This window comes from Camellia sinensis, chromosome 2 (genome assembly GCF_055761805.1).
Source record: "Camellia sinensis isolate YWXY chromosome 2, ASM5576180v1, whole genome shotgun sequence".
Taxonomy (NCBI): domain Eukaryota; kingdom Viridiplantae; phylum Streptophyta; class Magnoliopsida; order Ericales; family Theaceae; genus Camellia; species Camellia sinensis.
In genome coordinates this window covers 103642352-103670118 of record NC_138962.1, presented here as the reverse complement: position 1 = coordinate 103670118, position 27767 = coordinate 103642352, and the positions used below count along the sequence as shown (strand labels likewise).

At 36.0% G+C, this 27767-nt stretch overlaps 1 non-coding gene and 1 pseudogene across 1 annotated transcript; one reads left to right on the top strand and one right to left on the bottom strand.

The window, feature by feature from the left end:
* Window positions 1–1576: 1576 nt before the first annotated feature.
* Window positions 1577–16778, top strand: LOC145789256 (cysteine synthase-like; annotated as a pseudogene).
* A 1179-nt stretch (window positions 16779–17957) lies between these two features.
* On the bottom strand, window positions 17958–18118 carry LOC145820753 (U1 spliceosomal RNA). Its single transcript, XR_014362822.1, has one exon. It is a non-coding gene; the product is annotated as a U1 spliceosomal RNA (small nuclear RNA).
* Between the last annotated feature and the right edge of the window lie 9649 nt (window positions 18119–27767).

Here is a 27767-nt window from a genome sequence, read left to right as displayed (position 1 = left end):
AGTCGACTTTCCTCCTTCAGCGCTAAGTCGCATTTTTTGTTATTATTATTATTAATTTTGTTATTTTGATGTGTGTGTGTTTGATCATTGTATAAGATTGGTGGATCTGGTTTGGACCTCCAAGTGTTTGTTGAAATGACTCAAAAACAAAATCATAAAAGAGAGAGAAAGAGAGAGAGAGAGAGAGAGAGAGAGAGAGAGAGAGAGAGAGATGTGAGCAAAGAACTATCAACAGATAGTGGATCCAAAAAAATTGAACAGATATTTTCAACAGATATGAAAAAAATAAAAATTTAAACAGATAAGAAAATGAACAAATATAAATATTGTTGTTGTTGAACAGATTTGTTCAATATTTGAATAGATCTATTCAAAATTTGAGCAGACAGTGCCTTGGTGTATTTTAATAACAAAGATTTGAATAGATAAAAATCAACAAATAAAATTCAGGGAAAAAAATTAAACAGATAATAAAATTTAGAAAGATAGATTTAAACATATAAGAAAAAAAATTGAACAGATAATAAAATTTGGATAGATATTTGCATAGATAAGGGGAAAAATTGAACATATAGTCAAAATGTTAAACAGAAAAAAAAAATATTTGAACAAATAGTTAAAAAAATTGAACAGATAGATTAAAGGGTAACATTGAAAATAAAATGTCCTCCAAAATAACAAAAGGAATTCTCACCAAACTATTTCACAAATGGTGAAACTCTTACCAACAAAAAATATCTACTAGACCTAACGCCTTACGTAATTGCTAGATTGGATTTTTCAACAATTTTCTGTTTTAGTTTTGAATCAATATTTTTTCATTTTTCCTGCTTGAAATTTTCTCTGTATGAAAATTTTTGAAGGCCACATTGCTTTTTCATGATCTCTATTAAGAGCTTGTTTAGGGTACATTAAAATAGCCTTTTTTTTTAATTTATTTTTTATTTTTTGTGTCACGTCACCTCTTTAATTTTCCCAATATCCTTTCGTAAAAAATCAAAATGTGCACTTATTTAAATCATCCAAAACAACCCTTAAGTGTTGTTTTGGGATTTTTTTATTTTTTGACTTTTTTTTTTTTGTGGGCTTATTTTCATTTTTAGTGAGCTTTTAAAAAAAAATCAAAAAACCTTGAAGTTCTAGATTCAGCTCGACAAGACAAACCAAAAAATTATATATATATATATATATATATATATATTTAAAAATTCTAAAAAAAATTGAAAAATCCAAAAATAAGTTGCTACAGATAAAGGGATTACTCTTCCTCTATTATGTATGTTCACTTCTTTCTATCTTAGTACCAATGTGGCTATCATTGCTATTTCACAAAACCATGGTTTTGAAAATGGGAAGTTCATTTGATTAATCGCATACAGAAATATGCCTTTATATGAACTGTATTAAGTTGCTACAGATAAAGGGAATTATTTAATTACTGTAAACATGCTTATACACTTTGCTTGTTCCTTCTACAATGTTCATGGGAGCTTGACAAACTTTCCTTTGTTATTGTCTGCCTAAATGATAATTGCTGAAGAGTGTCCTCATTGAGCATACCAATGGTAATACTGGTATTGGCTTGGCTTTTATGGCGATAGCTAAGGGTTATAAACTAATCATTACCATGCCTGCTTCTATGAGTCTGGAAAGGAGAATTATTCTCTGAGCTTTTGAAGCTGAGTTGGTTCTTACAGATCCTGCTAGGGGCATGAAAGGGGCTGTTCAAAAGGCGGAATAAATAAAGGAAAAGACCCCTAATGCCTACATTTTCAGCAATTTGAAAACCCTGCCAACCCAAAGGTATTATGGCACCAGTACTTTTCAGTTTCTGTATTATCACTTATCAGCATATGTTGGTAGTTGATTGGATAGATTAATTATTTGATCGATATCATCTGTTTAGGTCCATTATGAGACTGTTAGAATAGGAAATAATATTGCATATATTTTATTCTTATTTGATTTTATTTTTCCGTGATTGATGTAATGGGCTGGCCCATAATTTATGCCTAATAGCACTCCTGTAATTACGCTTTATTATCAATATAAAAAGGGATGAGGTCTCACTCATTCCCCAACTCTTTCTCTTCTCTAAAATCTTTATGGTATTAAAGCCATCCGTACCCTAGCAACTCTAATCTAGCCATAACCTAATTTTTCCATACCTTCTCACACCAAGAGTCAACACCAATCCCACCCAACCTCTGACACCCCTTGCCCAGGCCCTCGGCACTCTAGAACAGTCCTCCTAGGCTCCCTGACTGGCTATTAGGGTTAGTCGGCAATCTTCTCCATTCAATGGTCAGAATTATCTAGCATGGCCGCAAAGTCTGACTATTTTTTTGAAGAGCACAGGGAAGATGGGGTATGTTAATGGTAGAATACAGGCACCTAGCACTACGGACCCTAGTTATAATCAGTGGGAAATCACCAATTCTTTCATCATGGGTTGGTTGATCCACTCTATGGTCCGTGAGATTGAAGAGGGCTATTTGGCTATGGACACTGCACAGGACATCCGGGAGGTTGTAGTTACCACTTACTCCCGCAAAGGGAACTTCTCACAGACTTTTGAGTTATGTTGCTCCATTGAAAGGTCAATATAGGGTGAGATGACTGTTATCTAGTATTTTACCTTCCTTAGCAATGGATGGAAGCGATTTGACCATCTTCAAGATTATAAACTTGTCTGCTCCATGGATTCTGCTGGTTATCGAAAGTTTGTAGAACATGTGCGAGTCTTCAAGTTCTTAGAAGGCATGAGTGTGGAGTATGATCCAGTTTGAAGTAGAGTACTTGGTATGGATATGCTTCATTCTCTCCAGGAAGCTTTTCCTTATGTGCAGAATAAGGAGGATCGCCGCTCCACGATGCTTGCTTTTCCTACTATTAATCGTGCTGCCTTGGTTTTTGCACTCCTCAAGATGGAGAGTGTATGACTTGTGGTTCTCGTCCTTCCTCTGAGAAGGATGCTCTTTTCTGTGACTACTGTTGTAGACCTCGACACACACGTGAGACTTGTTGGAAGCTGCATGAGACTCCATCTGGTGGCCGAGGAGATCGTCCTGATTCTTGAGGGGGTAGGTCGAGCCAATCTAGAGGCCGAGGGACCAATGCTCGGGCACATCTTTCTGACACGGTTAAGCACCACTTTCAGCTTCCGTTGTCTCACTAGCTGCTGATGTTTCTAGGTTGTCTGCCTCAGAGTTTGAGATTGTTCTTCGCCACTTGCTAGACCGTCGAGCCTCTATTACTGTCTTCGGTGCATCCTCTTCTTCCTTTGCCAACTCACGTAACTTGGCTTCATTTACAAGTGCATTGCTATTTCATAAGACTGTTCTTTGGATTATTGATTCAGGTGCTTCCGACCATATGTTTGGTTCCTCTAATTTGTTCTCACAGTATATACCCTCCTCAGGTTAGGAAAAAGTGCGTATTGCTGACGGTATTATTTCATCTGTGTAAGGGAAAGGTTTAATTCATGTCACCTCTTCCCTTTCTTTATCCTCTGTATTCCATGTTCTCAATTTTAGTGTTAATCTTTTATCTTTGAGTTGTATAACTCGTGATTTGAATTGTAGCGTGACGTTTTTTTCCTAATCATTGTCTTTTTTAGGACCTTATCACGAGAAAGAGGATTGGTAGTGGTAGAGAGGACCACGGTCTCAACATTCTGGATCAGATTGATAAGCTGGCTTATTTATCTATTTAGTTACCATCCACCAAGGAAGACCTTTGGCTGTGGCACCGTCGATTAAGACATCCCTCATTTTTACTCTTAAGCATCTTTTTCTTCTGTTTTTGAGAAAAATAATGTGTCTGATTTTTAGTGAGTCATGTCAACGTGGAAAATAACACAGATCTTCTTTTGCTCCTTCTATTAATAATAGTTCAGTTCCATTTTCTTTGATTCATTTTGATGTATGGGGTCCCTCATATTTTTGTGTCTTTAAAGGGCAAAAAATGGTTTGTTACTTTCATAGATGACTATTCTAGGGCCACTTAATTACATTTGATGAAAGACAAGAGTGAGGAGTTTTCTGTGTTTCAAAACTTTCATAGAATGATTTGCACTCAGTTTGGGACGGTTGTAAAAATTTTATATTCTGATAATGTGGAGGAATATATTGACTTTGGTCTTGCTAGTTATTTTGTTACTCATGGTATTATTCACCAAACTTCATTCACTAATACTCCTTAACAAAATGGTGTTGCAGAATGAAAAAATCGGCATCTCATTGATGTGGCCCGTTGTCTATCTTTTGAAATGCGTGTCTCTCGCACATATTGGAGGGAAACGGTTCTCACTGTAGCTTATTTGATTAATCGTCTTTCCACTCAAGTCCTTCAAAAACAAATATCTCTTCAGGTTTTGTTCGGATCCACCTCTTCTGGGTTCTCCATTCCTCCCTAAGTCCTTTGGATTTGTTTATTTTGTCCACAATCATTCACCCACATGTGGTAAATTGGATCCTAGGTTTTTTAAGTGTGTTTTCCTGGGTTACTCTGCCACCCAAAAGGGTTATAAGTGTTATCATCCTCCATCTTGCAAATGGTTTGTCTCCATGGATATCACTTTCTTTGAGTCTCAGTCTTACTTTCAAACCTCCCCAATGTTACAGTCATCCCTTTAAGGGAAGCCTTGGTGTGAAGAGATTCATGTTCCATTACCACCAGTGGTTGAACAGATAGAGGATGTTGAGCCAACAATTGTTATGGAAAAGGAAGAAGGAAAAGTTTATGCCAAGGACAAAGATAGATAGAAAGTCATTTGGATGCAAGAGACTATTTTTAATCCTTTACTGCCAACTTCTTCTCTGGATGAGTGTCCAGAGTAATTCCTCTCTCCTAAGAGTCCAGGTAATTCTAATCCTAATGTTTCTATTCTTGAGTTTTCAGATCTTGATGTTCCTATTGCTAATAGGAGGGGGGGTTACGTCATGTACTTAGCACCCTATTTCTAATCATGTCTCATATTCTAATCTGTCTCCCTTATATAAAATCTTTCTTTCTAAGATTTCATTTGTAAGTTTGCCTAACAATTTTTAGGATGCTCTTTCTATTCCTAAGTGGAAACATGCCATGATGAAGGAAATGAGAGCCCTAAGCAAGAATGGCACTTGGGAGATAGTGGAGTTACTTAGCAGCAAAAATCTAGTTGGTTGTAAGTGGGTGTACACTGTAAAACACAAAGCAGACAGTTCCATAGAATGGTACAAAGCAAGACTGGTTACTAAGGGCTTTACTCAGACTTATGGGGTAAATTATCAGGATACACTTGCACGAGTTACAAAGATGAACTCTGTGAGAATATTGCTATCCCTTGCAGCAAATTTGGATTGGCCACTTCATCAGTTTGATGTGAAGAATGCCTTCTGTCATGGAGATTTAAAAGAAGTCTATATGGATATTTCCCCTGGGTTCGAAGATGCTAGGTCCAAGGGTAAAGTATGCAGGCTCTAGAAGTTATTTTATGGACTAAAGCAATCTCCTAGGATTTGGTTTGAAAGGTTTGCTCAAGCTATGTTGAAATATGGGTTCAAGCAGACTTAGGCTGATCATACCTTATTTGTCAAACACTCATCACTTGGTAAGACTACAACCTTAATTATTTATGTTGATGATATTGTTCTGACAGATGATGACGTTGAAGAAATTCCTCGGTTGAAGGAGTACCTCGTCAAGGAGTTTGAAATCAAGGACATGGGCACTTTGAAGTACTTTCTGGGTATTGAAGTAGCTATATTCAAGGATGGTATTTTCATATGCCAGAGGAAGTATGTACTTGACTTGCTAAAGGAGACTGGGATGCTTGGAACTAGATCATGTGACACACCTCTAAAATCGGGTCAGAAGCTAAGTGAGGATCAAGGGGGACAGCTAGTGGACAATGGGAGATACAAGAGATTAGTAGGGAAGCTTATATACTTATCCCATTCGCGCCCAGACATTACTATTGCAGTACGTATGATTAGCCAGTTTATGCATGCTCCTAAAACTACTCACTTAGAGGCAGTTATGAGGATTTTGAGATACCTGAAATCTTCTCTTGGAAATGGTCTCTATTTCTCAAAACATGGTCATCTTAGTGTGGAGGCTTTTATTGATGCAGATTGCGCTGGATCAGTCATTGATAGACGATCAACTTTTGGGTATCACACATTTGTTGAAGGTAACCTAGTCACTTGGTGTAGTAAGAAACAAAATATGGTTACTAGATCCAGTGCCGAGGCAGAATTCAAGGTTATGGTTCAAGGTGTATGTGAGTTGTTGTGGATTAGATTATTGTTAAGAGACTTGGGGATTCATCAGACTGATTCTATGAGGCTGTAGGTGGCTATCAACATAGCTCATAATCTGGTTCAGCATGACAGAACCAAGCACGTTGAGATTGATAGGCATTTCATCAAGGAAAAACTCACTAGTGGCATCATATGCACTCCATTTGTGAAGATTGGTGATCAACTGGCGGATGTTCTTACCAAAGGAATAGGGAATAAACCATTTCATGACATTCTCACCAAGCTGGGTATGAGAAATATCTTCACACTAGCTTGAGAGGGAGTGTTAGAATAGGAAATAATATTGCATATATTTTATTGTTATTTGATTTTATTTTCCCTTGATTGATGTAATGGGCTGGTCCATAATTTATACCTGATAACACTCTTGTAATTACGCATTGTTATCAATATAAAAGGGGATGAGGTCTCACTCATTCCCTAACTCTTTCTCTTCTCTAAAATCTTCAGAGACCGCTGGACTAGAGATCTGGAAAGGCTCAGGTGGGAAAGTTGATGCCTTTGTTTCTGGGATAGGCACAGGTGGTACAATTACAGGTGTTGGGAGGTACCTTAAAGAGCAAAACCCTGAGATTAAGGCTAATCTTTTTCATTCTCTGATTTTATTGGAAAAGTAAAGTTTAATGAACTCCTCTCTCTCTCTCTCTCTCTCTCTCGTTAATCTGTGTTCTTTTTCTTGTATTGCTGCTGGTGCCCTTTTTTATTCATATACAGCTATATGGTGTAGAACCAGTTGAAAGTGCAGTTTTAAATGGAGGAAAACCTGGTGAGTTGTGCTTTCCAACATGTCTCCCCATTTTCTATCCTGGTTTGGTGTCAACAATATTCTTGTATTTCTGGTGCATTCTTTCTTCTTTTAGATATTTTGTTGGCTTTGACAAGTTGGAATATATGATTTGGAATGAACTTGTGTTTGGCAATCATCATTAGGCATGGTTGTTACATGTGATTTTGGGAAACAAGCTAGGATTTTGGACATGATAATTTCTAACATCTGGGCACGTAGACACAACTGTGTATTTGGTTATGGATTTACTATGATGAACTTATTTGTTTGTGACTTTGTTTTTGTACACAGAAGAATGATGGAAAACAAAGTTATTACTATGTAACAGGATTGACAAAAACAAAGACCTGGTGTACTCTGTTGCTCTGCTAGATAGGTGGACTAGTTCACCCAAGCAGTCTAATTGTTTCAGCAGAGAGTACTTGTCTGTTGGGGGCTTTTCCCCCGCTTCTATTGCGGGGGTTTTGGGTGATTAAACTGTTGTCAAAGTAGTCCTATGATATGCTATGGAATATGTCAATGCAAACATTAGTAATGTTGAATAATGTTTAAAGCTTCATCATAATATACATTTTAAATTAGAAGCATTCACCTAATTAGGTGTGAACCTTAAACTTCAACATTTGACCGACTCAAATTTGAAGAATTAGAATAATCAGATGTACAACTTACAATGTAATATCAAGGGAACGAACTTGAAAGTACAACTTACAATGTAATATATATATATATATATATTTGCTTAAAATGATTTATCGTTGTTTATATGTTTTGAGGTTTTTTCATTGGCTAGTGTAGGTCGGTTCCCATAGATCAAGGGCTTACCAATTATTGATTGACCAAACTCTCATGATTCTTCTGTGATGATCATAATAAATTGACCAATTAATTGAAAAAAAAAAAGAGTGAATAGATATCAAACTACTTCAAATGGCTTGTCTTACAAACAAATACCATTTTTCACTACTTGAGAGAGTGATAAGCAGTGGTTATTTTGTGTCTGAATTTTGTTGGTGCTTTTATATATAATGAAGACTTTCAATACTTGTGTTGAGGATCATTACTGCTTCAAAAATAATGTTATCCTTTTTTAAAGTTCAAGTTGCCTAATGATTCGCTTTGTGTGGCAGATGACAAAACATGCTTGGTGTAGCTTGTTCAGTACTGATAGTAACCTTGTGACAAAATCTTTAGGCTCTCTTGTTAAATACTAAACTTACGACACGTTCCTTAGGCTTGACCTAGTTTCAGATTGTCTGTTGCATCTCAACATGTCTATAATGTATCTAATGACCAGTGATGTCAATGATATGTAAACTATAAAATGTTTGTCTGTTATTTTCTAGCACGATAAGATTTTCACAATTTTCTTTTTCTAAATGTTTAACAGCACTTTTGATGCTATCAAGCTTTATTGGTTTTTTTCATTAGCAAACTCTAATAATTTTTCATGCCAAAATCCCTCTCTCTCTCTCTCTCTCTCTCTCTCACACACACACACACACACACACACAACACACACACACACACACACACAGATACTCCTGTCGTAAAGGGGAGGCTTTAGTGCTTATCTTTGAATGTAGAAAAGGGACTAATTTTCTAGTTTTAATATTGTTGGGAATGTTTTGTATGTTAGACTTGTATCAAAACCATCGATCAACATGCTTTGTAACTAGCCATTGGTCAATGTCATGTGAATATCCTATGACCATTTTTTATACAAAAAATTGTGTGCTGAGTGTCACGAATGACCTGGTATGAATATTTTTTTTTAACATGTTCTGTAAAAGATTTAATTTTCTCATTTGTTGGATAAAAGCAAAGATTGGCTGCTAATTATTCTAGTCTTCTATTGTTGATTTTCTTGTATTATGTGTAGTGCTTTATCAAAAGGCTGGGGCTGGATCTATACCTAGTCCACCCCTCTGTACACCCTAGATTAATCAAGCAGCACATCTTTCCTTGGGCAAACTTCACTTTACCCTCCTTGTGGTTTGGGCCATGTACTGTTTGTCCCCTAACATTTGGAAATGACCACATAACTACCTTGTGGTTTTGTAGATTGAAGTCCACCATTAGGCCCGCTAACGATTTAATGAAAAAGACTAAAATATCTCTATATTTTCATCATTTGTTTGGAAGACAAAGTGCACTTTAACCCCCTATGCTTTATTCCATGTGTGGTTTACTCCCTTAACATTTGAAAATGACTGCATAACCCCCTTGTGGTTTGTGGACTAAAGTGCACCATTAGGCCCGTTGATGATTTAATGAAAAAGACTAAAATACCTCTATATTTTCATCATTTGTTTAGAAGGCCAAGTGCACTTTAACCCCTATGCTTTATTCTATGTGTGATTTACCCCCTTGAAATTTGAAAATGAACATATAATCCCTTTATGTTTGCCAAGTTGGATGGAATGTTTAACAGTACACTTTAGTTCACAAACCACATGTGGGTTATGTGGTTATTTCCAAATGTTAGGGGGGTAAACCGCACATGGCCCAAACCACGAGGTAAAGTGAAGTTTGCCCTTTCCTTTTTATTGCTCTCTACATGCTACACCTGCATGCTTTTAAGCACAAGTTCGTAAGAATTGTGCTTGCAACAATGATACAAACAATGCCTAAAAGTGATTCAGTTATGTGAATATTTATGCCAAAAGCAGCACAGTTAGAGATTTCAGAGAATTTGCTTCCTTATTATGGTTTATATTTGGATGGATTTCATGTACAATATGTGATGTCATTTTGCCAATATACTGTTTGTGGTTGTTAACAGGGACTAAGAAAACCTTAAATATGGGTTTTCTTGCATGCAATTTGAAATGCATTGTTGAAAATTCAATGTGGGTATTACTGTCTCATATTCTTGTGCTTGGTTATGAGTTTGAAAATACTGTTGAGTAAAATTTTCCAGCATGAAAAAGAAAATCCATACTTTGTTGATGACATCAAATTCACTGTTGATATATCCATATTCACTTTAATAATTTGAGCTGCAATTTTATTTTTATTTTTTGTTGGCATCAACATTTGAAACCATGTATGAGAACATCTAACCAACTTATTGCATGTGCAATAGCCATTTATCTACTTTTCTGGTGGCCATCACGGCATTACCTAATACTTAGAATTTCTATAATTGCAAATTTTTGTTAATCTTTGAGCTTTCAAGAAGAGCAATATCTTTGTTTATTTGAACTTGACATATTACATGCTGTAATGTTTGAGGCCCTCATAAAATTCAAGGAATTGGTGCTGGTTTCATCCCTGGCATAATGGATGTCGCTTTAGTTGATGAAGTTGTTCAAGTAAGCCTCAAAAATCTTTCTAACAAGGCAGTCTCATTCATTCAGTAAACATGTGGATGAATCTAATCATGCATCACGCTTTGTGTATCATAAAGAAAAGTAAAGCAAAAAAATAAAGAAAGAAATGATAAAGATGAAGATAATTGATTGGTGGTTATGTGCTTCATTTTATCTGCAGCTTGGCATTTATATAGTCCTCAAAGTGTATAAACCATCACAAATCAGGGTGTCAGGGTAACCCTATGAGAATATTGCCTATATTCGGTTTCTCCTTTTTCCTTTTAGGCTTAGGAATTAGAGTTATATATGAGTTCTATATAAGTGATGTATTCTTTTACGCTTGGGAATTAGAGTTCTATATAAGTGATGTATTATCTGTTTTATTGATTCAATTTAATATACAGTTTCATTCAGAAAACTTACATGGTATCAGAGCTTGGTTCGAAACCCTAACAGCCATTGTTGAAGCTTTTCTGTTTCATTGAACTCTTTAGTTCAACCTTGTGAATACGTGCGACCCATCTTATTCGAGATTGGGTTCGGTTCATCTGGTCTTGGTTCGAGTCGACCCATTTTGTTCGTCTGGTCTTTGTTCAAGTCGATTGTGGTCAATCTCCCCTCTCACCAGACTCGCGATCTTGGTTTGCTCTTGTTCCTCTCAATCGATTGACTCCATCGGGTTCAGTCTCTCACGATTTGGCTTCGTAAGGTGGTTCTCTTTGTCGCGAAGGTCTCTCTCTCTCTCGCGACCTTTGTCTGACTCTAGCTTCTCCTTCTTGACTTCTTTCTTTGCTGCTGGTTCTGGGTATTTACACTTGAAGCCCTAATTTGTTTTATTTATACTTTGACCCATAACATTCTATAAACTTTGTTTTATTACATTGTCCAACACTAAAATCCAAGCCATCAAATGCAAACTCACCGGTGACAATTATGCCTATCGGGCCAGTGTTATGAACACTTTTCTTCTTAGTCAGAAAAAATAGGGCTATGTTTCGGGTTCTGTTCCTCGTCCATCGGACCCAAAGGCGAAAATATATCTGACTTTCTGTGATACTTGGGATTGTGATAATGCCCAAGTTTTGACTTGGTTTCATAAGTCTGTGGATGATCATATTGAAATGATGTTTTCCAAGTACAGTACTGCCAAGGAGAGATAGGATTATTTACTAGGTGTTTATCAGCAATTCAACTTTGCCAAGCGGTATGAGTTGGAAACAGCTATGCAGAGTGCTCGTTAGCGAGATCAGACTATTCAGGACTTCTATATTGAGATGACAGGTCTCTGGGATCAGTTGGCTCTTATGGAACCACTTAGTCTCAAGATACTGGACGCTTATATTGAGTTTCGAGAGCAGGGTTATTTAGTGCAGTTCTTAATGGCTCTCTTCGCTTAGTATGAGGCTATCTGAGGTGACATCCTTCATCGATCTCCTCTTCCCCCTGTGGATGCTATTGTTCATCAGTTCCTCTCTGAGGAAACCTGTCTTAAGACGACCAATCAGACTTTGCCTCCCTCTGTCTTCTTGGCTCCTGCTAAGCCTCCTTTATTATCGATTTCACCTCCTCATTAGCTTTAGGCCACTGCGAAACCCAAGAAAGGACCATTAGATCCATATAAGTGTGCTTTTTGCCATCAGAGGGGTCATTGGAAGAACAACTGTCCCAAGAAGGGATGTCAACTTGCTCCATCTTCTCAAACACAGTTCCACAGTCCTACTCCTGGTAGTTTTCGACCTCCTACCGCTTATACTACATCTACTCCGGCTCCCGATCTTGACTTGGCTTCCTTGAGTGCTCAGATTGCACAACTTCAATATATCCTGTCCATCTCTTAGCCATTCCCATCTGCCTCTACTCTTACCTCTCTTTATTTAGGTTTGCTTGGATCCTCTTCAGGTATCCCTTCTTTTGTCTAGCTTTTTGATTCTAGTGCCTCTCATCATATGACTCCTCACATTTCCTTACTTCAAAACTGTATTCCCCCGCCTATTCCTATTACTATTAATATTGCTAATGGGTTTGGTATGTCTGTTCTATCTATTGGGTCTGTCTTACCCTCTGCCATGTCTGCTGTTACTATTTCCTTTGTTTTTTATGTCCCTCAATTATCTGTCAGTTTATTATCTATCAGTCAATTTGATGCTTCTGGTTTTGATGTTATCTTTTTCTATTCTGTCTGTTGTGTGTAGGATCGGGTGTCCAAGAAGCAGATTGGAACTGGCCGTAGAGTTGGAGATCTTTGTATGGTGGAGCTTGCATCTCCCTTCATCCGCCTCTCCAGCTGCACTTTCTTCGTTTTAGTTAGATTCTTAGTTGAGTCAGTTTTACTTATGGCATTCTCGCCTTGGTCATTTGTTTGTTGATCGCTTACGGTCTTTAGCTCAGTTAGGATTGTTGGGTAAAGTTTCTCCTAGTCAAATTGATGAATGTTGGGGGTGTCAACTTGCCAAAACGTCAGCTTTACCGTATAATAAAAGTATGTCTATTTTTGTTTCTTCATTTTCTCTTGTGCATACTGATGTCTGGGGACCCTCTCTAGTTCTTACTAAAAGGGGTTCTGCATACTATGTGTCTTTTGTTGATGATTGCACCCACTATACTTAGGTTTATCTTATGACTCATAAATTTGATTTCTACCAAATATATTGTACCTTTTAGTCTATGATCACTACATAGTTTGGATCTACCATTAAGTTGTTACAGTTGACTTAGGTGGGGAGTATTTTAAAACTGAGTTCTGTGAGTATCTGACTAATTTAGGTACCATTCACCAAACTTCCTGTACTGACACATCAGTTCAAAATAGTCGTGTTGAGTGTAAACATCGTCATCTTCTTGAGACAGCTAGATCTCTTCTTTCTGTCTCTGTTTCGGCTCCCTTTTGGGGGCAAGCCGTTCTTACAGCTGCTTTTCTTCTCAACCGTATACCTACCCCCTACTCTCTGGTCGTTCTCCTTATGAGGCTCTATTTTCCCAACTCCTCAATTACTCTCTCCTTTGTGTTTTTGGGTTTGCATGTTTTGTCCTTCTTCCTGAAAGATAGGACAAAACTTAGTGCCCGATATGTCTTTTTGGGATACAGTCTTACTCAGAAAGGCTATCGCTGTTACGATCCTGTTTCCCGCTGCCTTTATGTCTCTTACCATGTTGCCTTCCTAGAGCGTCTAGCTTATTTTCAGCTTCCTCCTCTCATTGCTCCGTTTCTAAAGAAGATTTGGTTCACATTGATCCATTTCCTTCTGAGGTCCCTCTTGATGAGTACATCTCTATTGTTCCCCATGAACTTGTTCCTTCTTCTCTTTCTACTACACCTTTTGCTGAGTCCCTCTCCACTGTACCCCATGAGTCTATTCCATCCTCTTCACCTCCTCCCTCGTCTACTCAATTCTCCTCTTCTGTTGTTAGTCTATTTTTGTCGCAAGGCTCTCCCTCTACCAGTTGTCTCTGCCCCTGTTGCTGATTCTCCTACTTCTGACGACCTTGATTTGGCTAATCGTAAGTATCCCTTTCGCGTTTGTAAATAGGTAGTCAAACTTGGTTTTGCTAAAACCTATTTTTCTCCTTCATATTGTACGTTTTTGTCTACTATTTACTCTTTTTCAGAACCTCAGTCTTACAAGGAGGCCTGTTAGGATCTTAATTGGATTCAAGCTATGGAGGATGAGTTATCTACATTATAAAAGACTAGTACTTAGGAGTTGGTTCCTCTGCTTGTTGGCAAGAATCTGATTGGTTGCAAATGGGTCTATAAAGTCAAGACTCATTCTGATGGTTCTCTTGAGCGCTATACAACTCGCCTGGTTGCCAAAGGTTTCTTACAAGAATATGGTATTGATTATGAGGAGACTTTGCTCCTGTTGTAAAGATGACTATTGTCCGTACTTTGATCTCTGTTGCTTCTGTTTGTCATTGGCCTCTTTATCAGATGAATGTTAAGAATGTTTTTCTTAATGGCCATTTCACTGAGGAGGTTTACATGCATCCTCCCCCTGGCCTTCACCATTCCTCGGGTCAGGTTTGTCGACTATGGCGTGCTTTGTATGGTTTGAAGCAATCTCCTCGTGCTTGGTATGATCGTTTTCAGACAGCTGTTACTAAGCTTGGGTTTCATCCTTGTGCCCATGACTCTACATTGTTTTTCTTCCCCACCTCTCCTGGTTTTGTTGCCTTATTATTATTATATGTAGATCATATGATCATCACTGGTTCTGACTCTTCTACTATCTTTGAGGTCAAGAAGCAAGCAGCATCTCTTCCACACTTTCGAAATGAAGAATCTTGGACTATTGCGATATTTTCTTGGTATTGAGGTTGCTTCTTCTCCCAAGGGCTACTTTCTGTCTCAGGCTAAGTATGCTAACGAAGTTATCCATCGTGCCGGTCTTACTGACACTAGCTTTCTGAAACCCCCATTGAGCTTAATGTGAAGCTCAACACTACTGATGGTGTTCCTCTGGACGATCCTATGTTATATCACGAGTTTGTGGGTTGCTTAGTCTATCTGACAGTTACTCGCTCTAATCTTGCTTATGTTGTCCATGTGATTAGTCAGTTTGTTTCTGCTCCTCGTTCTACACATTGGGCTGCTTTGATTTGGATTCTTCGCTATCTTTGCAGTACTATCTTTCAGGGCTTGCTATTATCTTCTACTTCTTCCTTAGACTTGGTGGCCTATGCTAATGTTGATTGGGTTGGTGATGTTAATGATCGTAAATTCACTCATGGTTTCTGTATGTTTCTTGGCGATTCCCTGATTTCTTGGAAAAGTAAGAAACGAACTGTTGTTGGCCGTTCTATTGCCGAAGCTGAGTATCATGCTATGACTCATTCTACTATTGAAATTGTATGGCTTCGTAGTCTTTTATTTGATTTGGGTGTCCTTCAATCTTCTCTGACCTCTCTCTATTGTGACAGCCACAATGCTATTTAGATTGCTCAAAACACTGTCTTCCATGAACGGACAAAGCACATTGAGATTAATTGTCACTTTGTCCGTTAGCATCTGCAGTCTGGTTCTATCTCACTTCCTTTTATCTCTTCGACTCTACCACTTGCTGGCTTTTTCACCAAGACTCACACCACTGCTCAATTTCTGTTTCTTCTTGACAAACTCTCAGTGTTTTCTGCTAACACACCTTGAGTTTGAGCAAGGGTGTGAGAATATTGCCTATATTCGGTTTCTCCTTTTTCCTTTTGGGCTTAGGAATTAGAGTTCTATATGAGTTCTATATAAGTGATGTATTCTTTGTTTTATTGAATCAGTCTAATATATAGTTTTATTCAGAAAACTTACAAACCCTGTTAAAGTTCAGCTGGCATAGGGAATAAATAGCCTAAAACAAGTTCTAGGATTCTTGAAATAGGTTTATTCATCGAAAAAAAAGATTCTTGAAATTGGCTAAGTGAAATACTCTTGGTTTGTTCAGTCAAAGTGCATGGAAAGGGGAATTCATAACTTATCCCATGTATGTCAGGATTTCTTGTGACCGTTGACTAGGGTGAGTGAGAAGTCCAAGACCTGTTATCAAATAAAACAGTTTACATTGTACATTAGAACAGATTAAAAAAAAAAAAAAAAAGGTCTACCTTTTGACATGTGCTATGATTTGCTAAAGTACTTATTTTTCCAGTGCAATAGTGATAATAACACGTGTTTTAATGGAGCATGTTTACTTGCATGAGAAAGCTTATGTAATTGTTATTACTCTTCCATCATTTTTTGCTGCTTTTCATATTCAAAGGCCAATCTCTGATAATTATTGCTGAGTTATTAATGTTTGAACTTTGCAGATATCAAGTGAGGAAGCTATTGAAACTGCCAAACTTCTTGCATTGAAAGAAGGTTTGCTGGTAAGAACATAATTTTCCATATTATTCAACTGTGGGTCTTACAGGCATTTTTATATCGCTTTCCTCTCTAAAAATTACGGAACTCTAAGTTCATGTCTTAGGTTTTTTTTTTTTTTAGATTTCAAGTTTGATGGTGCTTATGGTAACATGTATTGTAGGTAGGAATATCATCTGATGTTGCTGCGGCTACTGCAATTAAGATAGCTAAGAGGCCAGAAAATGTTGGAAAACTCATTGTTGTATGTTTGATTTTCTGCATACAAGTTCAGCTTTGCTGTTTTGTTATGTCATTTGTGTATATTTTGTTCTCAATTGGGCAAATTTTAATGTACTAGAAGATATTGCATCGTAATTTGGCTGAACACAACATTGGACAAATCTCAGAATTTTAACCACCTACAAATATTCTATTGTTTGTTTTTGACAGGTGGTGTTCCCCAGCTTTGGAGAGTGTTATTTGTCATCTGTGCTGTTTGACTCCTTGAAGCGTGAGGCAATATGACTTTTGAACCCTGAGATTTTTCCTAGCTTTAGAAAGGTGATAATATGTCAAGTTTTTAAGGTTGCAATGCAGTTTTGTTCTGGGCACTTTTGCTTTGGTTCTTCCTGGTTTTTAAATAAATCTTGTGAGTATTACTAGTTTAGTTGATGTTTGTGTTTGCAAGAGGGTATGTTGGCTGGATTTTGGTCTCAGCTCTATAATTTGAAATAAAACAAAAGTTTGATGCTTAGAATATGCTCAGAATAATTTTTTTCCCTAATATATTTAGTTAGTGAGAAATAAAAGTTGAATTGCCAGTATATTATTATTTGCTTGGGTAAAGTATATTGAAATGGTCAATGCTATTTTGATATAAAGAAATTTAGCTTGACAACTTGTAGTACAATCAAAGATAGAGAGGACACTATTTTCTCCCTAATTGTGCCTTTGCATTAAGAGAACCAATATTTTGCACAAAATTGCCAAAAGCTCCTGTAGAGGAGTTATGTTTATGTTTGGATTGGATCGGGAATTTATTAAGGGAAAGAAAAATGGAACTATACATAGGATAAATTACATTTTCACCCCCATAGAGTATGATTCTTTTCTCACTTTGGTCCTTGAAAAAAGATTCTTACTTTGATCTCTAACTCTCCATTTTTAGTCCAAATTCCAAAAATGGTGCCATAAGAACTTTCACTTTCCTTTACTCTCCTATTCTCTTCCCTCCTCTGTGCACCTTTTCACCCCAATCCACAACTGACCACCTCGCTCCTAACCTACTACCTGATCTCTTCCACTAGCCTCAACACTTCAACTTGCAGCCTCTTTACTTGAATGATGCATACCTGTTTTCATTTTCGTGCACCTATATAAAGTTGATTTTTGAGATTAGTTGAATTTAGGGGTGGGGATGGTTTTGAGATTATGTTAGGTTTGGTTTTATGGACCAAAATGGGAAAACTTAATATGTTTAATGACCAAAATGAGAACATAATTTGTCAGGGATGGAATTGAAAATTTTGTAACTTTTAAATTGTGATAATTAGAACAAAGTGAGAAACAATAAATAATTACAGATCAGTATGAGAAATAACTCATGCTCACACAGCTTTGCCGAATTCTCCTCTCTTCGGGAGATTGACATGTAAAATATATTCAACATTAATGCAAATCCATTCAAGCTCAACTCATAAATATAGACCTAAGTTTGGATAGGGGCCGCACGAAAGTAGGCCCCCACTGCCATAAATGATGCCATAGGCTCTGCCACTTGGACAGTCCTTAGGTGAGCGCCCCCCCTAAGTGCAATGGAGGTCACTAACCTAGGCCATGGGCCTCATTGATCACCCATTTGACCCGCCCAGGTATGTATGTTTTAGTGATGCTGCCAAGTCCTTATCTATTGCCTCACAATTGCCTCTCCTGCTTCACGTTTGTTCAATGTGGGAATGACAGCAATGTCTTGACATGGAGGTTGTGCCTTGAAACTTCTAAACAACATGCAAAATGTTGGTTTTACAGTTTTTGAGATGATTAATCATCAAATAGATTCCTATTCCATCTAGTAGATAGTTTTATTTGCAAGATTCCCTCTACTAAATCTTACTAAATCTTTTTGGCAAAATTCATCTATCAATGAACAAATACATATAAGAAATTGAGTTTTCTTATCCTTTACTGTGATGTATCTTTTTTCGTGAAATTACTTTCCCATCAAAACTCTTGACAAGTGTGACAAGTGAACGGAGCCTATTGTTGTGAAAAACTCGAGTACTTTATGAAGAATACTGTTTTCATTATATTTTGCCCATTGATAATTAAAATAGCAAAACATAACAGAAGCCCCATATAGAATAATGTCTAGCATGACAGTTAGTAGGCTTTCCCTGGGAGGCTATTGATGATCAAATAAGAAATCTTTTTATTTTTATTTTTATTATTTATCATTTTGAAAAACTCCCTCAAAACTTGTTGTGTAGTGCGACATACATTGTGCGATCTTTTTCAATCCCAATGTATACTACTGAAGTAATGATTGTGAAGCCTAAGCACAAAGAGCCAATTCAAATGCCATTTTTTTGGTTATGGATCTTTTCTCCCCGTCTCAAATTATATATAAGTCATAATCAATGGAACATGTGAGAATATTGAGACAAAATATTTAAGGTATAATCAAACGACTATGTTGATGTAACGTCTCAAAATTTTGGAATATCAAGGAAAATTAAATAAATAAAATAACTTATTAAGTTAAAAATTTAACATTTTAATTAGATATTGCAACTCTTATACATGACCAAAGGTTCAAACAACACTAAATAAAAAAATAACAAAATAAAAACCTTAAAATTTCCAAATACAACATTAAATGAAATCACAAAGTCCTTAATTGTTAATATATAAGATTATAAAATTTTGTTCGGCTCTAGTCATAGTTTCAAATCAGCCAAAGCTCTATGTTAACATCAACTCCATTCATTTCTTGTCAAAATCTGGCATAAAACGCCAGGGTAACAAAAATATATGCCATAAGCTTTTCAGCATAGAAAGAAAACACAACAAACTTACTTTTCTTTTTACGAGAAAAATAACGAGATTATAAGTATGATATAACAATATAATTGCAAACATAAATTACAACTATTAAACTAATTTCAACAATTTTAATAAATTAGGTGACACTTGAAATCTCACCAAAGAGACTTAACTTACCAACTACTAAGCCATCAACCACTAAGCCATAGCCACGGTTAATTTAAAATCCCCCTTGGTTAAATAATTACGTGTTACAAATTGTGACTACCAAGGATGGCACGCCCAGAGTTACATAACCAAGTAGTGGTTTTCGTAGTTTGCCCCAAGAGACTGGTCTGTCAGGGGTACGTATCCTCCCTGTGTGCCACCCGCACATCCACCCTTATTCCAAAACTGAATATTGATAAGGGTTCAAATACGTCCTGTGCCATCTTAAGGTTTTGGACAAGAATTACATAAAATTAGGACTCATCCTGAATAACTGGTATTAACTGTCAACCATTAATTTCGTACCTCCCGTTGATCATTTTAGTTAATTTCCATAATAATCACTAATAATTACAAAATTAGGTCACCATCGATGTTATAGCATTTTACTACAATTTCCAAGAGAATATATTAACAATTACGTTCTACAATAATCAATCAATGTACATATTATTGTAAATAGTTAAATCAAGCCATAAGGTGAAATAATAATTTTAAATACTAAAATAAATCACAACATCACACAGCATGAATTACTAATTTACAAGATTCAATTAAGTAAACTAGAACAACACTTATTTTTAATTCTAATAAATAATTGAAATGGTAATCTTTGATTCTTTTAATATTCTGCCCAAAAATTTTTGAACTTAAATTTCGTAGTTAAAATTACAAATAAATTATTTAGACAATTCTAAAATTCATATAATTTTCAGGAATGTTCAACAAACATATTATGTCATTTTTCAAAAATAATTTCCCGAAAATAAATTATAAATAATTTTATAAAATTACAAGAAGTTACATGACACAGATTCATTACATTTTCTTAAAATAATTCCATACGGAAATTTAAAAATCAAATTCATAATATAAAAATTGAGGATGAAACTTGACTTCTCAAATTTAATTTTTAACTCAGAAAATACTAGATCTGGTCTAATATAGGATTTTTAGTGATTTTTCAAACATGAAGCGTAATCTGTCTAAAAATCCAGATTGAATTAAAATTCCATATAAATTCGTACAAAAATAAAATAATTGGATGATCTAAACATCATTCTTAACAACTTTGTAGAAGAAACTATCTCGAAATTTTGAGTATAAAATTGTCTAAATATTTGTACAAACTTCTAGCAGATTTAAGAATCATATGATCAAATCAAACAAAATCCTAAATTATTTATTAAATATCACAAATTACACATGCAAGCCTAAATTCAAGATTATATTATGATTTTAATACTACTAATATATAAATAATCTTCAAACATCTAATATATATATATATATATATATCACAAATTTACATGTAACTACAAACAAAGTTCAATCAAGATTTTTTTAAGGCTTATTAGTATTTGAATATAATATGAAATTGAATAAAAAGAATGAGAGGGTTTTGAAATGTGACAATCTAGAATTTTTCCTTCCGCTCGAGCGAAGGAGTTGACGCTCGAGTGGACTTGTGAGGCTCCCAGTATTTTTGCAGGCTGCCTGAGATTCTGAGAGTTGTAAATTACCGCTCGAGCGTAGAAGTGGTCGCTCGAGCGGACGACTTTGTTGGTCTGCGCGCTTGAGCGCAAGGTTGGGCGCTCAAGCAGGTCGCCTGGTTGAGTTTGAATTTCTGAGGCATGTGGGTTTGTTTTTGACATTTTATTAGTATATTTGGAACCTACTTATTTTTATTTTGGGGCATCGATTGAGGTGGTAACATAATGGTAGAGTAAGATTGGACCATAAACTTTAATTTGAATAATTTGTCTACGATCAGCCGTCACTCTTTTGCCCTTTTCTTTTTCCACAATTTGAATTTGGGTGTGAGGTTGGAACCATTGGAAAGCTTGTTTCTGGGGCTTCAATTTGGACACAACAACGACCTAAAACGGAGTCCGGATGAGAGAGTTACGCATGTTTGAAGTTTCAGAATCTGTGCTGGAAGCAGGTGCGCTCGAGCGGGAAAAGGGATGCTCGAGCGGACTGCGCGAGTTCAGCAGCTTAAAAACGTGATTTTTAGATCATTTCTTACATTTTCTTTTCCCCTCTTCTTTCCTCTCATTCTAGGTTCGAAAACTTAGCCCTAAAAACCTTGATTTCCTCCACTTTTATCAACAAATCCACCATGGATCTTGCATCAAGGATGGAGAACAAGAGAAGATCAACATTTTTCAACCGATTGAAGCTCGGATTTGTGACGGATTCTCATCAAAGCTTCACTCCTTTGCTTGATTCTTGAGGTAGGAGTTCTTGTTCTTCCTCAATACTTTCATTAATAGATAGATTTGTGGTATTTTGATTATATACATACAAAACCTATATTTTTGGGCATCTAGAGTATATTATGAGAATTGGGGGTTTAGGGTTTGAGATGTTGGGAGTTCAATTGATGGGTTAAAATGGTGGATTATGAACCCTAGGTGTATAATCAATGGAAAAGTTGGAATAAAAAGTAGTGGGTTAAGAAGTTTGAATTTTTCTTGAAATTTCTAGATTTTCTATAAACCCTAGGTTGATTCATGATGATAATCAATGATTTGGCCCAAATTGAAAGTAGAATCATGAAATTGGTAGATTGAATTATATGTGTACAAGTTTAATTGGAATTTGGTTATATTTAAAAATTATGTTTAAATTTTGCGAATGAACTTTGTTATGAGCATTGTAAATCATGTTATAATGAGAAACGAAATTGGGGGAAATGATTTATTAATGATATAGATGACATAAACTCGGTTATGGAATGTTGAAATGGGATTTAAGAATTTCTCTTGAATTATGTTGAATTATATTTAATGGTGTGAGTTGAATCATGTCAAATCATGTTGATTTTGGTTTTTGTGATCTAAAATGTAGAGTTTCCGAAATGGGTTTAATCTCAAATCATTTTATTAAATTCCTAGTGGGCTTGTTTAGTCATTCAACTCAAGAGGATGATTCAATGGGGTTTCTTTATGGGGATGGGAAATGTTTGGTTTTTGGTGAAAACCCTGGAAATGTAGAAATTTTTGGGGAACACGAAAATGTTCATAAAACTCCTTTCTTCTTTGAATAGAGAATGAATGGGTGTAAATTCCATAATGTGTTTTGCAAGAATGGTAATCTTTTAAATATATTGAATTAGAGAAATGGTTTTGAAAACTTCATGTGTAGTCCTTGATGAGACCATGTTGCTATGACTTGTGAAATGAGGAAGTTGATGGTATATGGTTGACTTGAGAAGGAATGTTATGAACCATGGAAATTTTTGCATTTGCATATCATTTCATTTATTATTGTGCATGGTGGTTCTAAATCGAAGAGATTTGCATTCATGACAGAAAATGATTTGTATGAGAAACATGGAAATGTGTATGGGGTAAATACATTGGTAAGTCCGGATAGGGGGTGTAGATGAATTTGATAAGTTGGCCTGAGTGTCCAGTGTGAAAGACCCGAAAGCGGCGCGAATAGGTGTCGAGCCTTCCGGTTAGCACCGGTAAAAATGACAGTTTGGTAATGCTTGTTGAGCCTACTTACAGACGCCAGCCTAGGGATTACCAGTGTCGTATTTACCACCCCTATTGAATTAATATTGGAAGTTTGAAATTGATGAAATCACACGATAATATTGAGAACATGGCGATTTTGAAACAATGTATTGAACTGAATATTTTTCCTCATTGATTACCCTTGGCATAGCATTGCATTTACATTTACTTTTGTGTAGAGGAAAAAGCATAACTATATATACTTTGTGAGAATTCTCTACAGAACATGGAAATTAATTATAAAAATGGTTGGTTTTCGAAAATGTTTTGGGTGCCCACATCCCGCCGTATAGTAGCCGGCAAATGTGGGGAATGGTTTTAAAAAGTTGAAAAATGGTTTTGAAAGAAAACGGCTTTTATGAAAATGGTTTTTGGGAGTTCACTTCCCGCCGTATAGTAGCCGGCAAAAGGTGGAAAGTGTTGTGAATTGGGTGCCCGCTATCCCGCCATAGTAAGTCGGCAAAAGGTGGATTGTGTTGAGCTATGTGTTGAGAAGTGTGTTGAGTTGATGATGTTATTGTTGCTTGTGATGAATTTGTGAAATTACATATTGATGTGTAATTTGGTTTAAAGAGGTGTATAGGCATTATTTGTAAATAATGGAAACCAAAAATAGATATGAGGATTGTAGACTATGATGGTAAACTTAATGAAGTAGTTGTGTTAATAAAAGTAAATTGTGAGCAGTGTTCTATAATTTAATAAAGAATTGGATTGAAAGGGGTTATTAATATTGTGTTGTCTTGAAATGAAACTTTGCGGGTGTAATTAATGGTGTGAATTGAGTATAGGAGAATTGTTGGTGAGTCCAAAAGGAACCTGAACTTGAAGTTATGGGGTTTTAAATTAAAAATGAAGAGCAGAAAAGAAGAATGAAAAGAAAGGAGGAGTATTAAAAATGGAAAATTAAGTAAGAAATGTCTTGGGAATTGGTTAATAACTTTTAAATGATGTTGTTTCTTAAATATGTTTGTTTCATACGGATCAGTGGTTTTCTAAAGTTAAGGGAGGATTTTTTTGATGGCTGAAGGTTTTTCTTAAAGGTGTTCAAATAGTTTTTGAGAAAAGGTACTCTACTGATGATGTTATGAAATTATAAAACGTCACTTTACTATATTGTATCACCCTGCATGCATGATCATTTCTATCTGTGTGTTAGTTATTGATTTAGAACCATGAGATTCCTACTGGGCATCAGTGCTCACCCCGTTGTTGTTTTATCTTTTTATAGGAAGAAAGTTTGGATTATTTGATTGAAGACGTATGGAGTTCTTGAGTCCATTTGTATAACTTCATAGTAGATGTAAAGGAAGTGGATTTTATATTTGTATTTATTTATTTGTAGCATAGTAGGAGATTGGCATATATGATTGTCATTGTAATGTTCATTGAGAGAGAGAAAAACAGGTATCATTGCATTTCTATTACTCAAGGGTAATGGATGTTTTTAAAAAAAAAAAAAATGGACCTAATTTTAAGGCTTTGGTAATGTTTCCGAGTAATTAAAATTGGGGCGTGACATGAAAGTTTTCTTACTCAGCAATGAAGTTGAAATGAGGTGGTGAAATAGTAGGAAGATTCTAACCTTTCTCCTTCTCATCTTCTTCTCTCCCAACTCTTAACTTTGCTATCAAAAGACTCCGAATATATATATATATATATATTTTATATCTTAGCTTTCACTCTCTCCAATCAGTTATGAATTCAAATTTGCATAAATAGACTCATAAAACATATCCAACCCTTTGCTCATCTCATAATGCAATTGATATCAAATATCTCAAAAACAAAAGCATTATAGCCCTGTTTGGGAAGTAGATTTTTGGCTTTTTTTAGGTTAAAATTTACAAAAAGACAAAATAGGAAAAATAGCCAATAAAATAAAATATCACATTAAATCCATAATCATTTTACTTTTTCTCTTACAAACATCACATCCAACTACATAAAAATCTAACAATCTTTCCAAACACAAAAATTTTAGCCTACTAAAATAGCCAAAACCTAAAATAGTCTACTAAAATAGCCAACTTCCCAAACGAGGCCATAACCCATCCTATAGGCTTGCCATGCAAAGGCACAAGTGGTAGGGTGACTCACCCTCACTGGCCACCTAATGCAATTATTATTATTTTTGTAGTGATAAATTTGTATAAATGTGTATGTGTTTTAGTTCTTTAAAAATCAATTAGATGAAGTTTTCAATTAAGATATTTAGTAAAGATAATTATTGAGTTGAATCTTCTACAAAAATAGTTACAAAACAAAAATCATTGAATACCCATAAAATTATTATTCTTAACAATATTTTTGTTAGTGACTAAATTGGCATAGTTTCTAATTAATTTATACATTAATAAATTTATTAAATAGTTTTAGATAAAATTAATTTATTATTCATTTCTTGAAAATAATTAAATACGGGTTCTCACAGTTGGAACAGAGAGGAACATAAGAATTTTCAACTGAGGATCCTGCGCCCTAATCACCTCTCTCCAATCATCGGTCCAAATGCTGGACAGGTGATTAAGTTTAGGTGTTCAAATAAAATTATTAGATAACAAAACAACTCTTCTCTTTTATTCATACTACTGCCCAGTAGAGTTGTTAATGAAAATAGTGGTTCAAACAATAGAACTGAAGAAACAATGAAAGGTGGAATTGCTTTGGTGAAATAAGGCTTTCTGATATTGAAAACTGGCCAAAATTTGCAGATAATTCTTGTCACTCTAAATGGTTTTTGTTGGAAATTGGGTTGGGTTTCAGACCTAGGTCTGGGCGTCAATAGTAGCATGACCCATGCATGACTCACAAGGAGATACATAAAATTTGAATGATTCACCTTATCTAGAGGATAAGAAAAGAAACCCAACAACCCCATCTCATCAGAGATAGAGATAGAGATATCATTCCATCATTGGGAATTCAAGTTCATTCTTGGAAACACATGATTCATTCGTCTAATGATGTGTGTGGTTATATATCTCTCTAATATACTCACGTATCATTCTACTGCTGGGAGTTTGAGAATAAAAAGTATGCCTGTGGCTTATTAATTTTCCTACAAGTTTAGAAATAAAATTAGAATTGTTATTTTAGAAGGAGGTGAAAAACAAAACTTTTTCACCATCAAGACTACAAAGGGCATAAAAGATTAATCCCCAGTTATGTTAGAAATTATAGCGATCCCGGGTTTACCCTTGTTGTACAGTGATCCGGACATGTGTCCGTGGATGTTGGTAGTTGTTTATTATCTTGTTTGCATCCTCTTTACTTTGTATATTGAGTTATAGGATGTGTTGGGCAGGTTTGTTACAGGTTGGTTTTGTTTGGGAGCCTAGTGTTGCTGCCCAGATTTTTTGGATCTTCGCTCGAGCGAGGAGTTGGTCGCTCGAGCGAGTGTTGAGTTTGTGCCTGGTGGATCGAGCCAGAGTGGCTTCACTCGAGCGAGCGATTGCGTCTGGTTCTGGACCTGAGAGTTGTATTTCTCGGCTCGAGCGAGCTTTCTTCGCTCGAGAGGTCTGGTTTGTTCTTCGCTCGAACGAGAAGTCGGTCGCTTGAGCGTGCTTCTGGTTGCAGACCTGAGGGTTTGAGTTGTTGGCTCGAGCGAGCATTCTTTCGCTCGAGCGCACTTCTGAGTTTTTGGCTCGAGCGAGAACTTCTTGGCTCGAGCGAGAGTTTTCTGTGTCTGGTCGTTCGAGCGACAAACGCTTCGCTCGAGCGAGCGTGTTTTATATCAGCGGACAGTAGCATTTTTGAACATCAGTTTTTCACTTTCTTTTTCTTTCAAACCCTTGATCTGAGACTCTCTCTCTCTAAACCTACACTCTCTCTAAGATTTGATCTCCCTAGAGTGTGAATCTAGCCTAGGGCCTTTGTTAAAAAGATAGAGGGTGTTGAGAGCTTTGATTTAATCTGAAAAAGTTTGGATTTGGATCGCGTTGATCTTCGAGTCTTCATCTCCTTTTTGGCTCAAACTTCGAGGTAGGGATATCCTACTCCTCTCTATGGATTTTGCCTTTAAATTTTAGTATTTTGAGATGTTGGGGTTGGTTTGGTAATTTGGTGAAAGTTTGGGGCTTTTGTGTTATTTTACAAAAGTTGGGATTTTATTCATAATAAACCTAGATGCATGTTTGGTATAGAGAAATGGATTAAATGTTGAGTCATTGATGAAAATGGGACCTAAGGGTTGAAATGTTAATTATGGAAATGACCTAATTACATTGTTTGATTAATTGGGATAATTAATTGTGAGAAATGAGGAAATGAAATGAGATTGTTGAGATTGGGAATGCAAAGGGGTAAAGGGTGTAGTTGAATTATTTATCACTCACCGGAATGAAATGTTGATTGAATATCCATTGTGCATTTATTTTCTGTTTAGAAATAACTGCTTTGGGCTATCGGTGGAGGATAGTCGTGATTGTTGTAGACAATGCATGATGATTAGGCAAACGGAAACTAAACAATGGAATGTGTCATGGAATTTGACGGTTGATAGAATACATTAACTGTATGTATTGAGTGATTGTATATAGAACCAATGTGTTTGTATACGTTATGTGTAGAGGAGGAGATGGGGGATGTACTCCGCGGTTTAGGGGAAGATGGGGGATGTACCTCTAAACCGGATAGTGTTGGGAGAAGATAGGGGATGAACTCCGTAGATACAGCTCATATGCTTGTCTAGAGAAGTGAAGATAGAGCTCATATGCTTATCTTTGTGAAGTGTGGATATAGCTTTTATGC